Source organism: Camelus ferus, chromosome 1 (genome assembly GCF_009834535.1).
Source record: "Camelus ferus isolate YT-003-E chromosome 1, BCGSAC_Cfer_1.0, whole genome shotgun sequence".
NCBI classification, from domain to species: domain Eukaryota; kingdom Metazoa; phylum Chordata; class Mammalia; order Artiodactyla; family Camelidae; genus Camelus; species Camelus ferus.
In genome coordinates this window covers 108,669,774-108,687,291 of record NC_045696.1, presented here as the reverse complement: position 1 = coordinate 108,687,291, position 17,518 = coordinate 108,669,774, and the positions used below count along the sequence as shown (strand labels likewise).

Genomic DNA, 17,518 nt, shown 5'->3' with positions numbered 1-17,518 from the left:
ACCTCTCTCTCCATCCATCCTCCTTCCATCCACCTGTGTCTCGATCCATTCTCTGATGCCACGTACACCCACTGAGTACCCTTCAGTGGCTTCCAGACTCGGGCTAAAGGTTGAGGACAAGTGAGAAGCTACACCTGACCCTGGAAGCCCAAGGGTGGGTAGGGAAGGCAGTGTAAATAGCCTGGCAAGGCTGATGGAGCCCCGCCTCTGGAGGACTGGAGCCTCAGACCCATATCATACTTAAAGGGGGACAGGTAGTGCCAGAGAGAGCTGGGGCAGGTCTGAGCAGCTGCTAGGGCTTGCTTGAATTGGTCAGGGACAGACTTAATTGAGGAAGTGGTGGAATTGGCACACACCTGTCCAAACTGGTCAGGATGGAGGGGGCAGGCTTCGATGGCCTGTGAGGTCAGCAGGCCCCACTGCTTTACCGTTCTGTGCCATCTCTACCACATGGGGACCCTGCAGCTCACAGGTTAGCAGGCCCTGAGACGGAGAGTCGTGGCCCCGCAGCCTGTCACATCTTCACCATTAATTCCACCCTCAGACCTGTGCGTGGTCCTCCTCACTCAGCCACCATCACAGTGTAACTGGTGGGTTTCTCAGCCTTCACTTTCCCTTGAAAAGCTGTCTGAACTAGATGCCTTCGCCTCTCTGGTCAGTAGGGTCCTGGTGTCTATTTAGGGAATTTCTAGATCAGCAGGCTGTATTGTCAGCAGGCAGCCAGGTTAGAAAAGCCAAATTTGGAAGCCACAGTTAGCATCTGCCCAGAGTATAGCAATGGGCTGAAGGGGCCGGAGTCCAGGCCTGTGGAGATTTACAAAGTGGGCATATGGACTTGACAGGCAGTAACCATAAGGACAGCTTTCTGCTGCCATGGTTGATTCGGGGAGTAGGACGCCAGGCGAAGTGGGCAGGACCAGAGCTCTGGGATGGTAGATGGACTGTGAAGAAATGGATGGGTTGTTACTCTGGAATCCAGCATTCCCAAACAGGGAGAATATCCTGACCTGGGATGCATCCACCCTCACACCAGGCCCCATAATGAGAGATTTAGCACGTGCCAAAGACCTAGAGTCATTGCTCAGGCCCCAAAGCAAAATGAGGGTTCTCAGTACAGCGGATCACTCTGAACTCAATCTCCTTACCCTAGATGCACACCAAAAATGAAAAGTTTGCCCTTTGTTTCAAATCTCCATGAGACAGGAGGAATGGGGGGGATAAGTCTCTGGCCTCTGGGGAGGGTTTGATAGAATTTTCTGTGGTCCTGGCCTTGAAAACTGGACAGGGTTCAGCTGCTCAGGGTGATGTCCCTTGAGGATAAATGTTTTGTGCGGAAACACACTAGTTAGGTATGTAAGGGAGAAAATGACCAGCTTTGCATGGATTTGGCTCTTAAAGGTCACTACACTAGTTCCTAACACAAAAATATTGGAAGAGATTTAGAAAATGGACCAAGTCCATTTTACACAAGGGGAGACTCAAGTTCAGGGGATTTGGGTGACTTGCCGGGGACGGCATCTGTTTCTAATCCATCCGCAACCCCATCAGTGCTGATTTCCTTATGGTGGGGGTTTTGAAGAAGAATGAACGGGCTAAAAATTTGTATTGTACCTCAGGTCCACTTTGGATAATAGTCTCATTACAGAACAAGCCAGGAGGTACAGGGTTGAAATGTGGATTTCATACTTTCTGGGGGTTCCATGATGCTTGTGTGGCGCGGATGCTAATTGATCTATGTTGCCGGAAGGGTGGATTTCATCAGGACGCATTTGCTCCGTCTCCTTCGCTTTTGACTGTTTGGGTGATTTATGCAGAAAAGTTACAGGAATTCTGTAGTCAGTGTTAGAACACTTTCCTGGTGTGCCCTGTATCGGTCCTTACCCTTTTCATTTATTTATTTCATTCTATTCTTTTAAAAAAATTTCAGAGTTATTTATTTTTTTAATTGGAGTATAGTCAGTTTACAATGTTGTGTCTGTTTCTGGTGCACAGCATAGTGTCTCAGTCTTACATGAACACACAGATACTCCTTTTCGTATTCATTTTCATTTTCATTATAGGCTACTTCAAGATACTGAATATAGTTCCCTGTGCTGTACAGTATGAACTTGTTATTTATCCATTTTGTACATAGTAGTTTGTATCTGCAAATCTTGGAACTCCCAATTTATCCCTTCTCACCCCCTTCCCCCCAGGGAAGGTGGGGGGAAGTCTGTTCTCTATGTCTGTGAGTCTGTTTCTGTTTTGTAAATAAGTTCATTTGTGGCTTTTTTCTTCAGATTCTACATTTAAGTGATATATGGTATTTTTTTATTGAGGTATATGATATTTTTCTGTCTCTTTCTGGCTGACTTCATTTAGAATGACGATCCCCAGGTCCATCCATACTTTTTTGTTTTACCATGATCATCATTTATGCCCATCAGCCTAAAAGCCCCAAAATATTTATTTGCTCCTGACACAGAGCTCTGGTGTGTCCCCTTGCCCCTGCCATCACCTTTACCAAAACAAGGTGGCAGGGGTGAGCTGGCCACGAGCAGCTCCAGTGGGGCAGCGTGGCCAAGTCCATCTGTGGGCTTGCTTCTCACTTGCATGGAAGAGAGATAACAGCAAATTCTTTGACACTCATTCCATGGAGAGAAGGGGCCCGTTTACTCTCCCCTTCACTCTGGGCTGGGCTGTGACTGCTCTGAGCAATCAAGTGTGGCGGGAGTGACCCCTTGCCCCTTCCAGGCTTTGCCTTTAAGAGTATGTGCTGCCCTCTCCTTGGTCTCCTGGTGCCCTGAGCCGCCATTTAACAGTCCAGCTACTCTGCCAGAGAGAGTCTGTGGGGAAGCCTGGACACTGCAGGGTGAGGGAGATGGGCCCAGCAGAGCCCAGCCTGCCAGCTGGCCCTACCATGGTGCCAGGCAGGGGAGGGAGGCCATCTTGGAGCCCCCTGCCCCTGTCCACCACCAGCTGAATACCACTGAGAGACCCTGCTAAATGCCACTTGGGGTCTAGGAATTACCCCACCAACCTCCGTCTGAATTCCTGACCCACAGAAACTCTATAGATAATAAAAATATGAGTTTGGAGTCTGACTTCCTGGCTTTGGATCCCAGTTCCATCACTTTATGGCTGTGTGACCTCAGGCAAACGCTGATCCTCTCTGAAACCTTCGTTCCAACATGTGTAAAACTGGGTCACACTACTTTCTTTTCAGAAGAATTGTGAAGTGTATACCATAGTATGGTACGAAGGGCTGGCAGATAGTCAGTGTGCAATACATCCAAGCTCTCCTTTGAACATTTTGCGAGCATCTAGAACTCCCTCAGGCAAGGGTGTCTTGGGAACAGGTCCCCCATATGCGGTGATGTCCCGAGAGCCTCCTGACTTGTCGTCTTGGGGACCTGCGGTGTCGGTATGGAAGGGCCACCCAAAATGCTGAGCCCTAGGCCTGAGGGGGCAATTGGTGAGCTGGATCCCTATGGCTCCGCCTGCCAGAAGTGCAGGAACGACATTGGGTTCATGGACAAGACACACCTGTTTCTGCAGATGTGCCCATGTGCCCATGCACACATGAGCATGTGTCGAAGGCGAGGAGAAGGGGCTGAGGTTGAAGATGCTGAGTGCGCATGGCTGTGAGGAGCACTGATGCGGGAGCAGCGAAGGCTCAGGGCACTGTGTCACAGCCCTGCGAGCCCCCGGGCTGCCCGGCTCAAAGATAATGCACAGAAAGCTCTTCCTAAACTGTAAAGCACTGTCTACACACAAGGCATTATTCTTAAGAACATGACAAAGAGGAGGAGGAGATAGAGGAAGTGGACGTGGAGAAATCCGCCTGAATCCTCCTGATAACAATTTTACATCTATAATTCCTTCCCCTTCTTACAGCATGGGAATTTTATGGGGATTAGTGAGGTCCAGCTGCAGAAGGCGTGGAGCCCCTTAGGAAAGGCTCAGCCAGGACTTTATTTAATGCATCCCCTCAGAGGGGATTTTCTATTGTGTGGAAATACTCCCTGCTGGTAAAGGATGAATTCCACTGCCTGGGGGCCCCTTCCCTTGTCTCCGTAAACCAGGAGGGCAGGGATGCACTCACCCTTCAGGATGCAGTGGTGGGTGTGTTGGGTGAACTACTTAGAACTCTGTATCCTCAATTCCCATTTCCTCCCTCCTTATCTCTGCCCTGGAGAGAAGAACTCCTGGAACCTATCATCCCCCCTCCTTCACACCACAACGTGGGACCCCTGGAGTTTGCGTGTGTGGCCCAGAGCTGCTGGTGTGCTGAGACGCACACACGCCCAGGGAGCCCTCTGTGGCTGCAGAGATGCTAGCTGTGGTGCTGGCGTTCATGGCCTCCCTGTGGGGCTCCTTCCTCAAGGTGGGTTTCTTACCTGCAGGTATTTCAACTAGTCTTGTATAAGGAACCCCTGGTCTTACGCCCACCTCATAGCCCAAGCCAGTCTACCCTCTGAAAGAGAAAAAGAAGCTGCAGACTCCATGGGCAAGGAGGTGAAAATCTGAAGCCCAAGATTTGAGACCACGAGGATGGCATTGGGGGTGGGGGGTGGCGCTGGATACAACACGAAACGCCCAGTTAAATTCCAGTTGCAGATAAACAATGAATTACTTTTTGGTATAAGTATGTCTCGAATGGATTTCTCACAAAGAATGAGTTTTCAGTATAAGTATATCCCATGCAATATTTGGGACATACTTATGCTGAAACAAATCACTTGTTTGTCTGAAATTCAGAGCCACTTGGGTGGGCGTCTTGTGTTTCCTTTGCTAAATCCCACAAGCCGACCAGAAGAGGGCTGCCCCTCCTGAAGGGGTAGTCGGGGTCTTGTGAATGGAGCTGAGTTTTACTGAGTTCCTTGAATTTGTAAGGCAGCCTCAGCTGACTGTTTCCTCTCAAGGAATCACTTGTACCAAGGTCAGTGGCCCCGGGTAGGTGCTGCCTTATTATCTCCTGTGTCCAAATAGGAAGCACATCCTTCAACTGATCTAGAGAAACCTCATGACTCATCCCCGCACGTCCTTCTTTCAGCGTCTGAATGGCTCCCCACGCCAAGGAGCAAATGCTGGACCATTGAATTACTGTTGAAGAGGTTAACTCCTAGGATTTCATTTTCTTGTTTATATTCTGCTCTCCTATCAGAAAGAATGTGGAATATCTGAGCCCTCCCTTCACTATAGTTTGGCAGTAATCTTTTAACTGTTAGTAAACCAGGCTCAGGATTAGTCAAGGCTCAAATGGGGCTCTTTTAATGCGCAAATACCCATCTCAGAGTGTGAAACCCCCATGAGGCCAGAACCTGGAGTAAAGAGTCTCCTTCACATGAGCTGTCTCGTTTTCCTCCCTCCGCTCTGTCTGCTCCGACTTGCCGGTCAGCAGCAGGTCTCGCTGATCTCCCTGTCTGGGGAGGCATCTTTCCTGTATCTGGCTAGGGGTGCCCTGTGGACTCCCCGCCCTCTCCCATGTAAGGGCCTACTCCATCTTCATTCCAGGAATTCCCAAGATGCATTCCTGGGGTGGAAGCGTCTTGCATCCGTAGAGATTCAGCTGCTTCTGGTAACGATGCTGCCTTGAGGCTGGTTGGTCCCTTGTACCTCAGATTGTGCTCCATAGGTCCTTTCCTGAGTTAGTGCCTGGGGAGGAAGACGTGGGAGAGAGGCTGACCTGCGTGTGCCCTGAAGCTGGGGGTGAGTGGAGGACAGCGAGGGGGGAGCATGTCGGCTGGCTTCCCAGTGATCCCGCACCAACCTGTCCTGGAGTCTCCCCGGCACTCTGTGCTTCCCAAGCTTGTCCTGAGAGCGAGTAGGGCAGTCCCAGGTTGGCAGGCAGATATTGCAAAATGAATGTCCTGAGGAGTGAATTTATTAGGAATTGGATTCTAATTAAAACAGAATTTGCCTCACTTTCAAGCCACTAATTAAAGAAAAAAAAAAGGGTTCTGCCTACAGTCACTGCAGCTCCCCAGAAGGTCAAAGAGGTGGATGTTTCTGTATGTCACAAGTGTGTGCTGGGAGTTTGGTGCTGTCATGGCCACTGTAACGACTAAAGGCCGTGAAAGTGATAAGAACCACCTCCTGAGGGCTTGCAAAAGTGATGGAGCCGTGCTCTCCTGGAGCAGAATAGCTGTGCCTGCTCCTACCCTGAGGGACCAGTGCCCAAGGATGCAGGCTAGCATCTTGCCCTGGGCAAGCAGCAGAGGAACATCACTCCACCTGGGGTCAGCCGTGCCCAAGGTGCTGCAGAGCAGAGAGGCTAAGAACACGAGCATCGTGGTCCGAGAGAACCCAAGTTCATCATCGCAATTCCGCTTACTTTTTTTTAGACTCTGGTTTAATACGGGGCACGTGACTTCACCTCTCTGAGTCTTAGTTTCCTGGCCTGTAAATGAAAGTAATTAGATGCGTTTCATAGGGCTGTTGGAAAGAGGAAGCAAGATAACATAGGCAAAGTTCCCAGCATAATGTCTGTCCCTTAGTAAATGTTTAATAAATGGTACTGATGATTATTAGAAAACATATTAATTAGGTCTGCAGTGTCTTAACACATTTGGTTGTTTTTAAAATAATGCCTTCTAAGCTAAAATAAGCTGCCTGCTTAATTCAGCTGTATTCTTAGCTCATGCATTGCAGTATAGATTACTCTCTTTCCTGAAATGTTTTCCCCCTACATTTTCACCTTTTGTGTTTTCTTTGCTTGATGTGTCTAATCTCTTGACGCAGCTTGGAAAGAAGGCCGAGTATGAACGAGATAGGTGATTAGTTGTTCAGGAGATGCCTACAAAATCCTGAGGAATTTAATTTTACTGTCACAGAGAGGATCTCAAAGTGTGCTCCGTGGACCCCTAGGAAATCATTTTAGGGGATCTTCAAGGGCAGAACTATTTTCATAACAAAACTTACATGCCATTTGCCTGTTTCACTGTGTTGATGTTTGCACAGATGGTGGGTAAAACTTGGATCTACCTAAATATGGAGCTGGTATTCTTTATTTTTAATTGAAGTATAGTCGGTTTACAGTGTGTCAATTTCTGGTGTACAGCATAATGTTTCAGTCATATATATACATATATATTCATTTTCATATTCTTTTTCATTATAGGTTACTGTAAGATACTGAATATAGTTCCCTGTGTTATACAGTATAAACTTGTTTATCTATTTTCTATCACTCATATGAGGAATCTAAAAAAGAAGACACTAACAAACTTTTCTACAAAACAGACTCATAGACATAATAAACTTACGGTTACTGGGGGGAAATGGGGTGGGAAGGGATAAGTTAGGACTTGGAGAAGCTGGTATTCTTAATTCTTGCCTTAGTAAGAATTAAAGGAATTCCAAGACTATGTTGAGTAGAAGTGGTGAGAGTGGGCATCCTTGTCATGTTTGGTGGGAATGCTTTCAGTTTTTCACCATTGAGTATTATGCTGCCAGTGGGCTTATCACAAATAGCTTTTATTATGTTGAGATTTGTTCCATCTATACTCACTTTGGTAAGAGTTTTTATCGTAAATGGGGGTTGATTTTTGTCAGATACTTTTTCTGCATCTATTAGATGATCATGTAATTTTTGTCCTGTCTTTTGTTGATATGGTGTATCACATTGATTGATTTGAGTATGTTGAAAGAACCATCCTTGTGTCCCTGGGATGAATCCAGCTTGATCATGGTATATGATCTTTTTTATGTGCTGTTGGATTTTTTCTGCTAATATTTTGTTGAGGATTTTTGCATCTATGTTTATCAATGATATTGACCTGTAATTTTCTATTTTGGAAGTGTCTTTATCTGGTTTTGGTATCAGAGTGATGGTGGCTTCATAGAGTGAGTTTGGGAGTACTCCTTTTCAGTCTTTTGGAAGAGTTTGAGAAGGATTGGTATGAGTTCTTCTTTGTATGTTTGTTAGAATTCCCTGGATTTTGGTTTGTAGGGAGGCACTATATGTAATAGCCAAGATGTGGAAACAGTCTAAATGTCCATCAACAGGTGAGTGGATAAAGAAACTGTGGTATATTTATACAATGGAATACTACTCAGCCATAAAAAAGAATAAAATATTGCCAGTGCAGCAACATGAATGGACCTTGAGATCATCATTCTCAGTGAAATAAGCCAGAAAGAGAAAGAAAAATACCATATAATAACACTCATATTTGGAATCTAAAAATGTGTGTGTATATATATATATATATGATACTAATGAACTCATCTACAAAACAGAAACAGACTGACAGACATAGTAAACAATCTTATGGTTACTGGGAGAAAAGGAGTGGGAAGGGATAAATTTGTTTGGGAGTTTGAGATTTGCAAATGTTAGCCACTATATAAAATATAAATATAAAAATAGATTAAAAAACCAACAGTTTTTTTCCATATAGCATAGGGATCTATATTCAATATCTTGTAATAATCGTTAATGAAAAAGAACATGAAAATAGATATATATGTGTATCTGCCTGACTGAGACATTGTGCTGTACACTAGAAGACACATTGTAACTGACTGTACTTCAATTTAAAAAAAAAGAATTAAAGGAGTTGCACCAAAGTTTCTTAGTAACCCTTCCGTCCTTTACTAATAGCCACTCAAACTAACAAAATGTTACCAGTTTCACTCAAGAATGCCCTTGATGAAGCAGTTGAAGTTAACAGATTTTTTTTTTAAAGTCTTGATTCTTTAGTTCATGTCCTTTTAATATTCTGTGTGATGAAATGGTAAGTTCAAATAAAAAACTTCTGCTGCTGAAGTATCATGCTTGTCTCAAGGAGAAGCACTCATGATTATTTAAGTTGCAGGCTGAACTAGCCACTTTTTTCATGGAACATCATTTTTTTTTTTTTTTTTTTTTTACTTGAAAGAACAACAGACATACAGATTATGGCTATTCAGATGTGGATATTTGGCAGAGATTTTCTTGACAATGAAAGGAGCAAACTTATCATTCCAAGGAAAACAGTTGGAAATAGTGGTTGCTAGTGATAACGGTAAAATTTGAGCTTTCAAGTGAAAATTAGAGTTTTGGGAAACTTGACAGTTTCCCATTATTTTAGAGATTATACTTTAATGAATATAGTTTTTTTTTTTTTTTTGATACTGTATGATGTGTCAGTTTTGGAAGGCCTGCATAATTCATTGTACTGATATTTATATGCCAAATGACTAGTATGTGACTAAATCAAACATAAGTGAAAGTTCCATGAAAAATTCAAAATAGACAAGTGTGTTTTAATGCAATATTAATGCAAAATTTTCTTTGTTTAGGTGTAGGATTTTACATTTGCAACTCAACTTCCTGATTTTTGCTGTAGTATTAAGGAATAGCCTCAGTTATCTGAAAAGGCTACTCCAGTGCCTTTCCCTCTTCCAGCTACATGTCTGTGTGAGGTAGATTTACTTCATATATTTCAACCAAAATAATGTATAACATCAGGTGGAATGCAGAAGCACAAGTGTGGATCCAGCTGTCTTCTGCTGAACCGAACTTAAGGAGATTTGAAAAACTGTAAAGCAATGCCAGTCTTCTCACTTTGGTTGAAAATATAGTTATTTTTCATAAAATATGTTATTTGTGTTCACATGTAATGAGTCCATTGTCGGGGTTCTCAATAATTTTTAAGATTGTAAAAGGACATTGAGCCCCCCCCCCCAATTTGAGAACAGCTCCTCTAGCACATGCTTTGCTCTTTCTGAACTATAGTCCTACCTGCATTTATTGTAATTATTGTTGTATGTGCCTCGTTCCCTCCATGGACATATAAGCTCACTGAGAACAGCTTATTATTTGTGTTTGTATCCCCAGTGACCAGCACATGGCAGGGCAGGTGGTAGATGTTTGGTAAATATTTAATGAATGGGTTGATGAATGTTAGATTGTCTCTCCATCTATAAAAGTGGGATCTGTTGGCGCAGATCACCTGAAATGATATCAGGTTATGACTTCAAACTCTACTATCCAAGAGACCTGGGTTCCCATCGACACCTTCCCCCTTGGCATCTGTGTAGTAATTAGAGTAAGTTACTTGATTTCTAGTCTAAGGAATTCATCCTCCGGTGGAGAAATACAGATTCTCCAGCCCCAGCCCAGAATTACTGAATCAGAAACTCTGGAAGTGGGTCCCGCCATTCAGGTTGTAACAGGGTCTCCAAGTGATTCTGACGCACCTTGAAAATTTGAAAACTTCTGACTGCCTTTTTCCTTCTATAAAATGGATGATGGAAGTCTTATTCCTGAGGACGCTGACAGATCACATGAGATGATACCCATAAGGAGCTTAGCAGTAGCAATGCCTCAACACTCAGTGAGCAGGACCTGATTTCATTTGAAAGGACAAGGAAACCTGAACTGTTTTACGTCTCACTGGACCACTTCCTCATCCACAGCCCCAGCCCTGGCTCATATTCTGTGGTCTCGAGCTCAGGGTGAGGAGTGTGGCTGAGTTGGAGAGAGGGCAGAGGGGTCCAGGAGGCCAAGGAGGGATGGTGTGCAGCCAGCCGCTTGAGCCTTCTGCCCCCCTCTTCCTCCTTGACAAAAGTCTGCTGACCTTTAACCCTGCAGGTTCACTAGTCCTACCTTAGGAGGGACAGTGCACAGCAGTTCAGTGAATTCCAAGAGAGGTGGTGATGGAGGGAGAGAGAGGAAGAGGAGTGACAGCTCAGAGAGAGGTCGAGAGAGGAGACGTGCTGGGCAGATGAGCGCAGGTCACCTTTGCAGATGGCAGCTGGGACGCAGAAGGTGAGATGCTGTCATTCCAAACTACAGCTTGACGAAAGGAATGAATCAGTGCCTTGGCAGGCAGGTACCTGAGCTTCCCGTGTCACACTCTGTCTTATCAGAGGCCCCATTCCTGCGACCCTATTCAAGGTCCATTGACATCTGTAAGTCCTCTCGTTAATTGGAAACGCATTGAACTGCACAGGCAGCAAAAGCCCATTGAGGGTCCAAGGCTAACCCTTAACTCTTCACTGCCTACAGCTCTCAGCTTTGGGTACCCGAGCCCTCCAGGAGCAGGATGCTTCCTCTCTGGCACACAGATTCATTCAGTCATTCACTGATTCACTTGCTCATTCATTTCCCTTGTTCACTTGTTCCTTCCCTTAACAAATGTTTATTCACATCCTTGAGGCAGCCTCTTTTCACTCTAGCCCAGTGGTTCTTAAACAGAAGAGGCAATTTTTCCCCTCTTCCCCTCTGGGGAACGTTTGTCTTTTGATGGTCAAAATGGGAGGCTATGTGGGCACATAGGGGTAAAGATGATGCCACGAAACATCCTGTGATGTGCAGGACAGCTTCCCACAGTGAAGAACTATTTGGCCCCAAATGTCAATAGTGTTGAGGTCAAGAACCCTGTGCTAAATGGAAGATGGCTATTCCAGGGTTACTAGGGGAGTGAGTAGGTGATGGAGACAGCAGATCTCGACCTCCGTTGTCAAGGTGAAGAACTAGACTATGGAATGAGGCTTGAAGAGGGAGCCTTGGGAAACTGAAGACTGTTCTCTTTAAGAGTCAGTGCAGGACGAGAGCTCTAGTACTGGGGAAGGCAGGTTGAGGTCCCGGGTAGGGAGAGAAGGATGCTTCCTTTAGTCTGTCCCTTGAGGCTCCCTTTGAGTTGTAGAAAGCCTCTCCTCTCCCCAAAGGCCCTGGACCTCAGGCGGTATCCTGGAACATAATGGGAGCAGAGTAACTAACTTGTCACCACATCCACCACGCCATGCACACGGAGGAGCCTGGTCACAGTGCTGGGCAGTGGGCATTATGTTCCTGGGCCCCCGGCCTCCACACCAGGGCTGCGGGGTCCTTGATTATGAGGCCATTGTATCTTCCATTTCTCCCAGCTCCATGCTGCCTCAAGTGAGCGTCTGTCTCAGGAGATGATGGAATAGCTCAGATGCCCCAACAATAGTTGCTTCACTCCTGTTTCCTCCCTCTGTGGGCTTGGTTCTAAGTACGCATTTCTGGAAGGTGTGGGGACCTGTCGAGCTAGAGTTCTAGCCCCATGGATGCTTCTTTACAGGCTCAAAAGTAGTCCATCACTCTGGAGAAGGTGGCTCTGGACATCATGGTCCACTAGCTTTTTGGGGATCTAAATGGAGCAGCTTTGGGCCAGATTCTCTGTGGGGATAGATACAGGAATTCAGGGCTCACAGACTAACTTTTGGACCTTTGAACTCTTGGTGCTTGGAGAACTGCTCTTCCTGCTTGGAGAACTGCTTGGGACAAAAGCTGGCTGGTCCTTGAGTTCACAGTGTCTTTCTGCTGTGAGCTTCCTGTGGTACCCCAGGACAAGCACCCCAAGGGGATCCCCCCAAGGGAGTGAAGCCTGCTGCCCTCTTCCATTTGAACTTCCCCAGCCAATGCGTTCCCTTTGGAATTTAAGCTCTTGTGCAGTGGGTTTCTTGTGACTGGCGTTTGAACTGATAAAAAGCATTGACTAAGAATGAATTAGAGGGAGCGATACAGGGACGAGTGCACGCCGTCGTGTTTGTGTGACTGCCGTGGGTGGCTAATGGAGAGTCTTCGAGGATGAGATTCTGAGGCTTTTGCCTTACGTGCTGACTTGAATGGCTAACCTTCGAGTTAGATTGTTTTCTCCTGTGAAACCACTGGAAACGCAATGACCATCTACAGCCATTGTGAATTCTGTAAAAGAGAAGATACCTTAACCCAACCTCCCAAAGTGGCAAGGATAGAATAAAAGACTGTCCTTTTGATGAAAATGAACTTACCTTTGTTAAAACGTATTGCATTGTTCATATTTTGGTCATCACACTGCAGATTAACAATCAAGGTCGTGGGCACTGTCTTCCCAGGGCCATCCTCTCCCCAGGGGAAAGTGTGTGCCCTTTGATTACGAGGGGGTGGTGTCTGCTTCTTGAAGCTTCGGGCCTCCCCTCATTCATGACCGTTGGCCTCAGAACCTCTGATCCACTTAAGGCTGATGATGGAGTAACTCCAATATCCAACCACCAAGCGTATTTGGGTCTTTTTATCCTTTGCTGTTTCCAGGGCTCTATTATCTTGGAGAATGGCCAAAAGGAAGGGAAATAAGGAATCTGACAAGCTAGACTGAAGAGGGTCACTTCATTGCAGCCCACCCTTCCTCTGGGTCTGGGTCCTAACCACCTCCACTTCTTCCCAAAGCGTATTTATTTATTTTTTTGAAAAACAAGGTAGACAAGGGCACCAAGGTAGTTATTCCCTAACAATAACTGCCCCCAACCCCACCCCCTGCCAGCCTCCTCCCTATCTCTCCATTAATGACTTAGTCCCTTGGAAGTTTCCCCTCAGAAATTTAGAAATGGCTCAAGCAATAGCTATCATCTTTCTAAATCATTTTGGATCATAGCTTCAAGATTGATTAACACCTTCTCTCCTGTTTCTCCCCACCTGCAGGCATCTTTGAGAGCAACACTCTGAAAAGATGACAACAGTAGGGACCTACGTAATTCATAAATGGCTTTGACTGTGTGGGTTTTGATGAGGCAATATGGAAGATGATTGCATTAAGCATTGCTATTTATTTACTTGACTTTGTACAGGACCATCAATTTGTTCCCATTCTGTGCCTCCTGTCAGGAAGTTAAACGGCCGAGAAGGCAGGCTGGATGCATTACCTCATTGCTCTAAGAGATGCTGTCACTTCTCAAATCGCTTTAGATTGTTTTTAATAACAGCATCTTTCATTCCTGTCCACCGAGGAGGTGGAGAGTCTCCCTTTGCAGAGAACAGGACGCTGAGGATGGTGAGGTCCAACCAGGAAACGATGAGCTCATTTTGCCTTGAACTCTATGGAAATTCTGTTTCCTGGGTCAGGTATCAGCAATTTCATGCAGGTCAACCTAATAGTTTCACACATGCCTTTGCCAGGATGGAGTTCATCTGTACTGGGAAGGAAGGAATAGGTCCTAGGTGAGCATTTAGGAAAAAAATCCCAATCCTTGTAGAGACAGCTGGTCAGTATTCGGCCCTGGTCATGGCAGACATCACACTAGGGTTATGTAAAAAGATGGCAGGTCAGAGGCTGAACGGGATGGGCCTCATGGGGCAGTGCCTGCATCTCTGGTGTGTGTTGATTGAATATTTTTGGAACCTCTGGAAAATTGATCAGAGTGATAGATAGTGCCTTCAAGATGGCCTCTGAGTTTGAATAAGCTCTGGAAATCAGGCTTCTGGGTTTAAGGAAAAGGCTGGGTAGAGAAAGAGAAAAAGAAAAAGAAAAAGTTTGTGTTTGATTTAAGAGGTGAAGAGTGGAAGAGGGAAGTTTCTTAAACACTGGCTTGAATATGAGTTTAGGCTCTTGTCAGCTCTGTAGCCTGGTCATGGTGTCTCCCAGGACTGGCTTTTTTCTTCATCTATAAAACCATAAGATTAGTTTGATGGTTACTTTTTACTCTGTCAACTTGGCTAGGCCACGGTATCAGATACTTGGTCAGATATTATTCTCGATGTCTCTGTGAAGGTTTTTTAAGATGAGATTAACATTTAAATCAGTAGACTTTGAAACAAATTACCTTCCATAATGAGGGTGGGCCTCATCTAATCAGTTGAAGACATATATTTTAAAAAAAGACTGACATCCCCCAAGAAAGAGAGGATTCTGCTAGTAGACTGCCTTTGGACTTGAATCCTTACTCTCCTCTAGGTGTTCATTCTCTAGGGAAATATTAGCTCTCCCCTTCTGGCCTATCTGGCATATTTTGGACTTGCCAGCTTCACAACTGCATGAACCAATTCCTCAAAATCATTGTCGCTGTCTCTCTCTACACACACACACACACACACACACACGCACACACGCACACACACACTTTACTGGTTCTCTGAACAGCTCTGAAAGCTCTACAGTGGATAAAACAATGTTCAAGTTATCCCACTCATTCATTCACGGCTGAGGCATCTCCTCTGGGTCTGCCCTGGCACAAGGTACCTTGACATTAACTTAACCTCTAGGAGTCCACACCTGTCTCATCGACTGCTAGGTCCCCAGTTCCCTGCATGGCACCTAGCTCACAATTTGTTCTATTACTTTTTCTTTTTAAGCCCTTAAATTTGGGGTCCCAGAGGAGTGGGGCTTGGCTGGGAACTGGAGCAGAATGAAGGTGGAACAAAAAGATGGATGCAGTGCCTTCAGAGACCTGGGAAGCCCGGTGTGGAGGGGAAAATTCAGAGAGCTCCAGGGAGATGCTAGAAAGGTCTGGATGGACATGCTGTGGACTCTGCATCTTGCTTCACTCTGCCCTGCAGGGCACAGATGGCCTCACACACGGGTGAAGGAGGGTGATGACCTTGGAGCGTGGCCAGCTCAACCCACCATTGTTGTACCAATAACCCCGATCACCTGTGGGGAGCCTGAGACTTTCCACGGTGCTAGCTGGCAGGGCCGTTAGCTCATCGGATTTATTATAAAAGATTTACATTATATACATATTTATTGTTCTTTTTTTCCAGACGCAACACAATTTCCACAAACACTGCATATTTATTCCTTATAACTCAAATTTATTATAGATTCAATTTTCTTTTTCTCTGCATGGGTCTCATCCTCTCCTTTCTGAGTATTTACCTGATTTTAGAAAAAGGCATCCATTTATTCTGATGTATCTCATTTCCTTACGCCTCCTTATGCCTTACGTCCTGCAGAATATGCCTCTGGCTCTCACTTTTCACTTTTGTTCAAGTAAATTAAATATTTTAATATACAGTTGGCCCTTTGTATCTGCAGGTTCTCCATCCATGGATTCAATCAACCATGGATCAAAAATATCTGGAAAAAAAATTCCAGAAAGTTCAAAAAGCAAAACTTGAATTCGTCATGCACTGGCAACTATTTACATAGAGTTTACATTGTATTTACAACTACTTACATAGCATTTAAATTATATTAGGTGTTATACACGGAAGAATATATATGTATATAACTGAATCACTATACTGTACACCAGAAATTAAGACAACATTGTAAATCAACTATGTTTCAATAAAAAAAATGGGAGGATGTGCATTGGTTATATGCAAATACTACATTTTGTATAAGGGATTTGAGAATCTGCTGATTTTGGTATCTGCGGGGCTCCTGAAACCAATCCCCTGCAGTATCTGACGGATGACTATAGAATTAACAGATGCCTACTGTCAAAAATTTGAAAACTTAAACATAATAAAGATGTAGGCAAAATAGTACCCATAATCCTGTTAGTATTTTGGTATGTTTGCTTTAACTTGCAGCCTCGTTGTCTGGTTCATTATCATTTTGAACCTAACAGTCTAGTCCAAGCATTTTGATGTAAAACATCACGAGCCTCCTTTTTAATGGCTGTCCATTTGGCAGTCTACCTTTGGGTATCATATCATATGGAAAACAGTTTCTGCAATGCTGGACATTTGGTTTGTATCTGCTTTTCATAAAATGATACTTAGCACTTGCAAGAACATATTGTACCTGGCTCTCCGTCCGTCTTCTGGGGGACATGTGTCGGGAAGACTCGATCACGTGCTGGCTCACATCCTCCGCGCACTCCCGCGGGCCAGCCCCTGGGCTCGGCGCTGCCTGGTCGCTTCTGAAGCAGCCTGATGGAATTGCTGCCACAACTCCCACTTTTCAAAGATGAGAACACCAGGATACAAGGAGATTCAGTGACTGGGACCTGTCTGTGATCGCTGCTCAGTCGGCCAGCGGCAGAGCCCCCTTTGAGGGTGGACGGGGTCATGCGGTCAGGGCTTGGCACCAGCCCGCCCGTGGTAGGTGTCCACCAGGGGTGCCCGCTGTCATTTCTATGGTGGGATCTCCTCTTCTCCACCTCCTGCTTTCTCCATTTTTCTTCCTGTCCTGTGGCCTAGAGGACAAGGAAGCAGGAAACACACAGCGTCTGCCCAGGGCTCTTCCCCCCGGGGTCTCCCTCACACCACTCCTGTCCCAGCCCAGCGTTCGGTAACCGGGCACTGATAGCCCAGCCATCAGATGCCCACGCCCTGGGGAAAGAGCAGTGTCACTTGCAAGCCCAGACCAGTGGCCATGGTACCAGGAGACCTGCACATCACTGTGGGGCCTCCAAAGCCCCCACAGGGCAGGCGGCCACCACTGCACACAGCAGGGCGAGGCTCCCTCCTGCAGGGCTGCTGCCCATGCTGGCATGCTCACCCCAGGCTGGCCTTCACACCCCTCCTCCTCTTTAGATGGAGAAGTCCTCCCAGGCCCGCCCCAGAATGCACCGCCCAGCAGGCCTGCGGGCTCCTCAGAGCCTCCAGAAGGGCCTGTCCTAGGCAGAGCTGATGTGATGCTCTGTGTTCTGCCCCCGAGGCAGCAGGAGACAAATGAAGGTGTGCTGATGGTGCCCCATGGCACTTCTGAACAAAGGCAGGGCCACACCCAGGCAGACCTGAGATGGTGACATCAAATCCAGAACTGGGAGAAAGAAGTTAAATTCTGTCTTTCTATTCTCTTTTGGTCTCATTAGATTTCCAACAGATTTCATGCTTCCAAATGCATTTGCCACATGGAGATGCTTGAGGCTTCTC

General features: G+C 45.7%; 1 protein-coding gene and 1 long non-coding RNA gene across 4 annotated transcripts in view; both read left to right on the top strand.

The window, feature by feature from the left end:
- The window catches only part of EPHB1 (EPH receptor B1), a 409,323-nt gene that overhangs the window by 215,491 nt on the left and 176,314 nt on the right, over positions 1–17,518 (top strand). The window lies entirely within an intron of this gene.
- LOC116666057 lies at positions 541–12,666 on the top strand. Its single transcript, XR_004322914.1, has 3 exons — positions 541–552; positions 2,212–2,214; positions 12,581–12,666. It is a non-coding gene; the product is annotated as an uncharacterized LOC116666057 (long non-coding RNA).